This window comes from Dromiciops gliroides, chromosome 3 (assembly GCF_019393635.1).
Source record: "Dromiciops gliroides isolate mDroGli1 chromosome 3, mDroGli1.pri, whole genome shotgun sequence".
NCBI classification, from domain to species: domain Eukaryota; kingdom Metazoa; phylum Chordata; class Mammalia; order Microbiotheria; family Microbiotheriidae; genus Dromiciops; species Dromiciops gliroides.
This window is the reverse complement of record NC_057863.1, coordinates 498,175,905-498,186,051: the sequence shown is the minus strand read 5'-3', so window position 1 is coordinate 498,186,051 and position 10,147 is coordinate 498,175,905. Positions and strand designations below refer to the sequence as shown.

Sequence of the window (10,147 nt, the reverse complement as noted above, 5' to 3'; positions counted from 1 at the left end):
GGGGTTAAGTGACTTGCCCAGGGTCACACAGCTAGTAAGTGTCAAGTGTCTGAGGCTGGTTTTGAACTCAGGTACTCCTGAATCCAGGGCAGGTGCTTTATCCACTGCGCCACCTAGCCGCCCCCTAAATTAGTTGTTAATTGAGGGGTCAGGGAATAAGGAAATAACAAACGAGTAATTTTAGACATAGAAGGAATTTAGGATTTTATTCAGTTGCCTAATTTTGAAGATGAAATATTCTACATGTTCTACATGTAGAACATGAAATGTTCTACATTTTCTTTAAACCTGCCTAAGGTATGATTAGATTATGCTGCATAGCACCCTGAAAAACACTTTCCCTCCTTAATTCTAAGTTCTAGAACTGGGAAGGGTCATCTTTCTCCTCCCCTCAACTTTCATGGCTTGGAGTGAGCCAATGTGCCAATTTAGTTTAATGCTGCCTGGAAGGTTATCTGCCATTGCTCAGTGCCCTAAATTGATTGGTTGAGAGCAGGGACATTTTCACTTTTGTCTGAGCACCTGAGATAAATGGTTGGTTTCTTAGGAGGAAGGGATAAAAGATGGTAGCTGTGTGAGAAATAAAATGGTAGCAGGTCAAGAAAAGTCCTTAGGGAAACCAGTTAGGTTGCCCTTGGTGAGTGTATTTAGATAACATATATCCTTTTAAATAATAAATGTGCATCCTGGGGAAAATCTGGTAGCAGCAAACAACTGCTGGTCCAACATTACTTTTGTTCATAAGAAGGGCTCCAGAGGAGGTTTGGGGAATTGGAATTCTTTAGGTTTCACGGAGAAATGGGTTGTACCTATCATGAAAGGATCACTTAGCACAAATAGGGAAATCATGCTTGATTCATCAATTTGTTTGGGGGTTAAATAGGCATAAGAATAATAAAAAATTACAAAGCTTGATTTATTTTTACTTTGAAAAAGCCTTTAAGAAATTGGATTGCCATGGATTCAGAGAAAAAATTTTGGTTCTGGACAGGAAACCCAGGAAGGAATAAAAGATCTTCCTCTCCCCCACTCCCCTTTTCAGTCCTCATATTCATCATTAAGGCCACTTTTGCTTTGAAATCTTTCAAATCCTTTCCAAGCTGCCCCTCCCTGTTTTAGCTCTGATGGGAATACAGCCATAGTTGCCTGCCTTTTCTTGTTTCCACTCCCTCTGTTCTGTATTGCTATAATGTCTTTCTTTTAAAGTCCCCTTAGATACCTGTTTATGAATGTGCTTCAAAAAAATACCAATGCTGCCCCCACCCATACTCCAAGACTTTCTTGTTTGTTTTTTTAATTTACAATTTTAAAAAAATTTTCTCCCACCCTCCCTTCCCTCCTCTGCCCCAAGGCCAGCAAACACTTTGATATAGGCTATACATTACTATCATGTTAAATATTTCCACATTAAACAGAACCAAATAGGAAAAAAATGCAAGAAAGAAGAGACAAGAACAATAACAAAAAAACAACAAAAGTGAAAATAGTATGTTTCAATCTGCATTCAGACTCCATAGTTATTTTTCTGCATGTGGAGAGCATTTTCCATCATAAGTCTTTTGGCATTGTCTTGGATCATTGTATTTCTGAGAAGAGTTAAGTCAATCACAGTTGATCTTCACACAATGTTGTTGATACTGTGTACATGTTCTCTTGGTTCTGCTCATTTTACTCAGCAAAGTCTTAACAGGTTTTTCTGAAATACATCTGCTTATCATTTCTTACAGTACAATAGTATTGCATTACATTCATATACCACAACTTATTTAGCCATTTTCCAACTGATGGATATTCCCTCAATTTCCAATTCTTTGCTACCAGAAAAAGAGCAGCTATGAATATTTTTGTATATGTGAGTCCTTTTCCCTTTTTTTATAATCTCTTTGGAATAGAGACTTAGTCATGGTATTGCTGGATCAAAGGTTATGTACAGTTTTATAGCCTTTTGGGAATGGTTCCAAATTGCTCTCTAGAATGGTTGGATCAGTTCACAGCTCTACCAGCAGTGCATTAGAGTTCTAATTTTCTCACGTCTTCTCCAACATTTAACATTTCCCTTTTTTTTTCATGTTAGCCAACTGGATGGGTGTGAGGTGGTACCTCAGATTAGTTTTAATTTGCATTGGAGATAGTTACCATGTATTTGACAACATCCTCATGGGTAAGACGGTAGGTGCAGTGAAAACTGGAGCATAGCCTAGAGCTAGAAGGGAATATAGAGATCAACTAGTCAGACCCCTCTCATTTTGCCGATAAGGAAGTGTAAGCCCAAAGAATTTAAGTGACTGCTGAAGTCTCAGATGTAGGGAGCATCAGAAGCAGTCCCTGCCCTCAAGTTCTACTAGGGAATGGGACAGTTACACAAACATGTAAATATGAAATACTTTGAGGAAAGAGTACCAACAACCAGGTAGATGACAAAAGCTTTGGATGAATCTAAGGATTATGGGCATTCTAGGCATATGTTGTTGTTTGTCCTTTGTTCTCAAAAAGGACTGTGACAGATGTCACAATTTATGAATTGGATTCAGTGGTTGGACTCGAGATCATAGGAGGCAGCTAGGTGGCACAATGGATAAAGCACCGGCCCTGGATTTAGGAATACCTGAGTTCAAATCGGGCCTCAGACACTTGACACTAGCTGTGTGACCCTGGGCAAGTCACAACCCCCATTGCCATGCCAAAAAAAAAAAGAGAGAGAGAGATCATTTAGACAAAGTCCACTTTTTATGGGTAAGGAAAGCCCAGAGAGATAAATCAATTTCCCCAAGGTCAAACAGATTTTATGTAGCAGAGTGGAGATTTGAACCCAGAAATGGGGACAGACACAATAGTTTGGCAGCTAACCTGCTCAATGTATTCTATATTTAAGATAAAACAATATAATTATAAATATTTTATTAATTATAGATTTACATATTTAAGGTTTGCAAAGCATTTTACAAATGTTAACTTGTTTTATCCTCACAACAACGCTGAGAGTTCTCCATTATCCACCATCATCTTCCATTATCACATCAGCCCTGCTACAGCTCATTAATAGCCTTTGCCCCTGGGGTGGGGCTGAATGGAGGCCACACAACTGGCAATTAAATATTTATTGATTTAAGGTAGGTGCTGAGACTGAGAGGGAAAGTGACTTGCCCAGGGTCATACAGCTAGTATCCTAGGCCAGGGCTTCTTTTTTGAACTCAGGTACTCCTGACTCCAGGGCCCGTGCTCTATCCACTGCACCACCTAGCTGCCCTGGCCAGGGCTTCTTAAACTTTCTCTACTACAGACTTTTTTCACCCAAGAATTTTTTATATGACCCTGAGTATATAGGTATATAAAATAGGTATATGTAACCTTCTACTGTTGCCAAATTTTTCTCAACCCCACATTCAGTTACACAATCCCATATGGGTTCGAGACCCCCCAGTTTAAGAAGCCTAGTCTGTATTTGAACTCAGGACTTCCTGACACCCCCCCCACCCCCCGGGGCCATCTCTAGTTCTCCTGATAATGTATCTTACCACTTTAGCTGCGATGTGGAGTACATGAAGGAGTGTCAAATAAGATGTCCAGAAAGGTCAGCTGAAACCAGAAGGCTTTACGTGCAAAATCTAAGGAGTTGGTATTTTATCCCAGTGTTGACAGTAAACTACTGAAGGATTTTGAGCAGGAGAGTGACAACAGGGTCAGATAAAATATGGGGTGAGGCAGAGAAAGGATGAGATCTATGCTTTAAGAAGATTGTCTTGGGGGGGTGTATAAAAGATGAATTGGAAACAGGAAACACCTGGAAGAAAAGAACTATTAAAGGACTTAAAATATTCCAGGTAAGAGGTGATTGTGTAGCTATGTTAACTGGAGAATAGGGTATAGATGGAAGAGAGTTAAGTGGTAAAGTCCTACATTGAGGCTCAAAAAACTCAACTTGCAAGTACAGGACAATAGTTCATATGAAAATAAGGGGGCAGCTAGGTGGCACAGTGGACAAAGCACTGGCCCTGGAGTCAGGAGGACCTGAATTCAAATCTGACCTCAGACACTTGACACTTGATAGCTGTGTGACCCTGGGCAAGTCACTTAACCCTCATTATCCTACCCCTACTCCCCACCAAAAAAACCAAAAAAAAAAAAGAAAATGACCTGATCATCAGAGTGTACTCACAAGATCAATGCAAATTAATACTGTGGCAGAGATGTTAGAGAAGCTCATGTAGTCTTTAGCTCTATTTGTAGACGTATATAAATTGGAAGAATTATCATCCCTAGCCCTAGTCAAACAACACTTGCAGTATTGTGGTCAGTTATGTGTCCCACATTTTAGGAGAAACAAATTGGAATTGGCAATATTCCAGAATGGATAAAGAGCTGTCTTCAGTCAGGAAAACCTTTGTTCATAGTGATCACAGCTTCTCAATATCTTGGGCATATCTTAAGTATGTTTGCCAGACTGCATTAATAATAGGTAGCATTTATACAACACTTTAAAGTTTGCAAAATGCTATACAAGTATCTCATTTTATCCTCACAACAACACCGAGAGGTAAGTACTACCATCATCCTCATTGACAGATGAGGAAACTAAGCCAGACAGATTAAGTCACACAGTTAGCTAGCAAGTATCCAAGGCAGGGTTTGAACTTGGGTCTTCTTGACTCCAGGTCCTGGTATTGGTAGAGTTTCCTCATCTAGGGTTTGCTAGTCCATTCCAACACATGGTTAAAACGCATTCAGAAGTTCACATGAATGAAGAGAGAATACAATGGGATACAATGAGGATCCTAGAAAACTTGGGGACACATTCAATTTAATTTTATTCAATTTAATGTTATTTGTTTATCATAGCAAGTATTTAGAAATAAAAAAGGTGCCCATTGATTGGAGAATGGCTAACAAAAATTATATGACTATGGAATATTACTGCACCACAAAAAATAACAAATATGAGGAAATTAGGAGCCATGGAAAGATTCATATGAACGGATGTAAAGCAAAACAAAGCAGAATCAGAGCAACAATAGGATGATGGCAAACATTTATATAACATTGTGTGAAGTCCTCTGCTAAGCCTTTACAATGATTAATTCTCATCTGATCCTCACAACAACCCTGTGATGTAGGCGCTGTTATTATCCCCCTTTTACCAATGATGAAGCCGAGGCAAATGGGGGTTAAGTGACTTGCCCAGGGTCACAGAGCTATAGTCAGTGTCTGAGGCCACATTTAAACTCAGATCTTCCTTCCTGACTCCAGGCCTGGCGTTCTGTGCTCGATGGCGCCACCTAGCTGCAATACTAGAATAGAATAACACTAGAATACAGTAATTTCAGTGGAAAAGAATGTAGATTAATTAAATTGACCAAACTTGGGTTTTGGAGGAAGGATGACGTAATACCCCTCCCTCCACTCAGTAGAAAGATAGGAATCTATGGATATGGAAAACTGTATATGTTGCAAGAGACTGTTGCTATGTTGGTTGGTTTTGCTTAATTGGGGTTTTTTTCTTTGTTGTAAGAAAAGGTTCTATGCAGTGGGGTATATTGGGAATGAGTATGGCAAAAACCCCAAATCTTAAACTCAACATATCCAAAGCAGAATTCCTTTTCTTTGTCCCTAAACCTTCCCCACTCTTATCCTCCCTATCTACTATAGAGGACAGCAACATCCTTCCGATCCCTCAGGCTCACAGTCTAGGAGTCATCCTGGACTCTTCGCTATTTCTCTCCGCCTCCTTCCCTCCCATCCACTCTGTTTCCAAGACCTGACCATTTCATCTTTGCAACATCTCTCAAATATACTCCCTCCCTCCTCTGACTCTGACACTGACACTGCTCCAGTACTTACCCTCAGCTCCTCACACCTGTACTTATTACAATAGCCTAGTGGTGGGTCTGCTTGCCTCAAGAGTCTCCCTGCCCCAATCCACCCTCCCTTAAGCCACCAAACTAATCTTCCTAAAGCACAGGTCCAGCCGTGTCACCCCCATGTCACCCCCCTACACACACACACACACACACACACACACACCAAACTCTATTGCCTCCAAGAACAAATACAAAATACTTTGTCATTTAAAGCAAAACTAGTCCTCTCCTACTTTTCTAGTCTTCTTATACCTTACTGTTGTCCTGCCTGTTCCAAAAATAAAACGCTTCATTTCTCAGCTCCTTGCACTGTCTCAGACTATCCTCCATGCCTCCTCTGCTGACCTTCTTGGCTTCCTTTAAGTCCCAATGAAAGTCCCACATTCGACAGGAATTCTACAAATGCTGTTTAATTATAGTGTTTTCCCTCTTTTAATTATTTCCTACTTAGACTATATATAGCTTGCTTTGTATGTGTTTGTTCCCCCTCCACCCCCCATTAAATTGTAAGCTTCTTGAGGACAAGGACTGTCTTTTACCTCTTCTTGTATCCCTAGCCCTTGGCATAGTACCTGGAATATAGTAAATGCTCAATAAATGTTTTTTTGACTGATACCTTTATTAAGCACACTTATCTCCAAGGCTTATCTATGAGGTCCTGGGCAAAAGGTATAGAAATGACTGATATAATCCTTCCTTTAGAGAAAGGAACTTACAGTCCAGTAAATAAAGAAGGTAGTGAAACCAGCGGGAAATCAGGAGTGATGAAGCCTAGGTATCAGAGGGCAAGGTAAAACAAAAACAAAAAACAAGCAACCAGAAGTCAAATGAGTAGTCAGAAACCAGGAAATCACAGGGACCCGGGGGCAGGACAAGACTGTCAGGGAAACAGGAAAGGTAGCAGGTATAAGGAAGGCAGCAATCCCATGGAGACCTTTGAAACTGAGGTAGCCTGCCAAGATATGATCTGTCTTTAAATAGAGTAGTTAAAGAGTGTGTGTGTGTGTGTGTGTGTGTGTGTTTGTAGAGGGAATGTGGGAGGAGCAGTGAATTAGATTTATTTTGTTTGGCCCCAAGGGCAGAAGTAAGAGCAGTGAGTACAACTTATAAGGAAGTAGATTTCATTTCAATGTAAAGAATTTCCTAAGGATTACAGCTGTTTAGTTGGCTCTGACTCACATGGGTCCCTGGGTAAGTTTAGGCATTGGAACAAAATGAGACACTCATAGATTGTTCACTACTTAAGAAAAGGAGATTTCCTTAGCCATAGTAGGAAATGGATACTTAACAAGGACAGGAGTTGAGAACATTGATTTGGCTGAGCATATCTCCCTCACCCATGAATTGTCCTTCATTTTACACCAGCCAAGCATCAGAGAGCTCCTGGAGCTTTTGGTGACTGTTTTAATATTCAGGAAGTTATTTTTTATTTATTTTTAAAAATTTTATTTTTTTAAAACTTTGTGTTCCAAATTTTCTTCCTCCTGCCCTCCCCTTCCCTTCCCTCCCTAAGAAATCAAGCAATTCAATATGTTATACATGTGCAGTCATGCAAAACATTTCCACATTAGTCAAGTTGTGAAAGAAAACAGACAAAATAACTTTAGAAAGAGGAACTAACAAAAAAAATTATACTTCAGTCTGTATTCAGATACCATCAGTTCTTTCTCTGTAGATGAATTGCATTTTTCATAAGTGCTTCTGATAGCATCCTGCTTATCATTTCTTTTCAGTTACTATTGCTAATTGTATTATCTTCCATCCTATTCCCTCCCCTTGATATTTACTCTATTTTCTATCTTCTTTCACCCTATCCCTCCTCAAAAGTGTTTTGCTTTTTACTGTCCCCTCCCCCAATCTTCCCTCCCTTTCTTTACCTCTCCCCTCTTTTCCCCTTCCCCTCCCACTTTCCCTCAGCAAAATATATTACTATACTCACTTGAGTGTGTATGTTATTCTCTCTTTGAGCCAGTTCTAATGAGAGTAAGGCTCACTCACTCCCCCACTCCTTCCCCATCTTCCCCTCCACTCCATAAGTTGGTTTTTTTGTTTGTTTGTTTTTTGGACAATCTGGGGGGTTTATTCCATAAGCAAGTGTCTGACTTAGGGCTATGTCCAGGTCAGGGTTTATTTGCCCTTTCCAGCCTTAATCTTTCTCAGGTAGAACTCCAGCTCTTTGCCCTCCAGCATGTAGCCATCTGCTCGGCCACACTGGCCTGGCCTAGAAGTGATACAGGCAAGGAGCTTGCCCTGCTGAAACTGCTATTCCAGAAGTGAGCTGATCTTGGCATTCTTCTGCTGCTCTTCATATTTCTTCTGGATCTTTTTCAACCGCTTCTTATTTAAAATTTCTTCCTCCTGTAAGGGGCTAAAATTCTAGCTATACTATCTAAAATCTAATGAGCGGTTGCCAATAAATTATAAGCTTTAGCAAGAGTTTAGACTTTTAAGCATTTATTAAGGAGAATAAGAATTTGGTGAAGAGAGAAAGGCCTAGATTCATCTATCTATCAAAGGGAGAGAGCATTTAGCTCCACTCTCCACTAGAGTCCAGACAAAAGAGAGCAAGAGATCCAGCCTCCCTCCTTCTTCCTCCCACAAGCAAATGTCACTTCTTGATGCCAAAGAAAAGCCACATGGCTTGCCCTCAGACGCCTTCTCTTCATGGTGGAGCTTTCCTACAGTAACTCTCCAGCAGGTGGCGTCATTTCAATCGTTACACTCCTCAGGGGTCAGCTTTGCTCCCTTCTTCTGGCCCAGGGGCAGGGCATAGTGGGACTTATACCACTGGTGGTATGGGGTGCTGTCAATGAGTACAATGCAATTCTTCACCAGCATCTTGGTCCAGACTAGCTCGTTGTTGGATGCATTGTAGACCACATCAATAACCCTTGTTTTGTGGGTGCAGCACTTGGAGCCCCAGGAGAAGTTGCCCACGTCCAGCCTCAGCGCCTGGTACTTTCTGTTGTCTCCTCAGACACGCAGGGTGTGGATGCAGAGGGGGCTGATATTGGGGTTGGTGGGTGGGCGCTCCAGCTCATACTTGTGCTTCTTGTGGTAGGGCTTGCACCTTTCCCCGGTCTTGCGGTACTTGTGCCAATTGTCCTGTTCAGCGCAAGCTGCAAAGAGCCACTCCATAAGCTTTTTCTTGCTTCTTTTATGTGAGCTACTTTACTCCATTCCACCTCTCCTTTTCCCTTTCTTCCAGTGAGTTCCTCTTACCCCATAACTTTATTTTAAAGATGTCAGCATGGGTCAGCTAGGTGACACAGTGGACAAAGCACCATCCCTGGACCCAGGAAGACCTGAGCCTGAAGCCGGCCCCAGACAAAAGCCACTCTACCCTGCCTGCCCCACAAAAAAAAAAAATGATAAACAAAAAACAAATGCTTTACAGATATCATCCCTTCATATTCGATTCACACCTGTGCCCTATGTCTAAGTGTATTCCTTTCAGCTGCCCTAATACTGAGAGAATTCTTATGAGTTTGAAGTATCATCTTCCCACGTAGGAATGTAAACAGTTTAACCTTTTAACATCCCTCATGATTTCTTTTTCCTGTTTACCTTTTTATGCTTCTCTAGGGTCTTGTATTTGAAAGTCAAATTTTCTATTCAGTTCAGGTCTTTTCATCAGGAGTGCCTGAAAGTCCTCTTTTTTATTGAAGTCCCAATTTTCCTCCTGAAACATTATACTCAGTTTTTCTGGGTAGGTGATTCTTGGTTGTAATCCCAGTTCCTTTGCCCTCCAGAATATCATATTCCATGCCCTCCAGTCCTTTAATGTGAAAGCTGCCAGATCTTATGTTATCCTTCCTGTAGCTCCACAGTACTTGAATTGTTTCTTTCTAGCTGCTTGCAATATTTTCTCCTTGACCTAGGAGCTCTGGAATTTGGCTATAATATTCCTGGAAGTTTTCATTTTGGGATATCTTTCAGGAGGAGATCAGTGGATTCTTTCAATTTATATTTTACCTTCTGCTTCTAGAATATCAGGGCAATTTTCCCTGACAATTTCTTGGAAGATGTCTAAGCTCTTTTTTTGATCATGGTTTTCATGTAGTCCAATGATTTTCAAATTATCTCTTCTGGATCTATTTTCCAGGTCAGCTATTTTTCCAAGAAGATACTTCATATTGTCCTCTATTTTTTTATTCATTAGGATTTGCTTTATTGCATCTTGATTTCTCATAAAGTCATTAGCTTCTATTTGCTCTATCCTAATTCTTAAGCAATGATTTTCTTCAGAGAGCTTCTGTACCTCCTTTTCCATTTGGCTAATTTGGCTTTTC

General features: G+C 40.6%; 1 pseudogene; it reads right to left on the bottom strand.

Moving 5' to 3' along the window:
* Positions 1-7,982: 7,982 nt before the first annotated feature.
* Positions 7,983-8,993, bottom strand: LOC122747823 (annotated as a pseudogene).
* Positions 8,994-10,147: the final 1,154 nt, after the last annotated feature.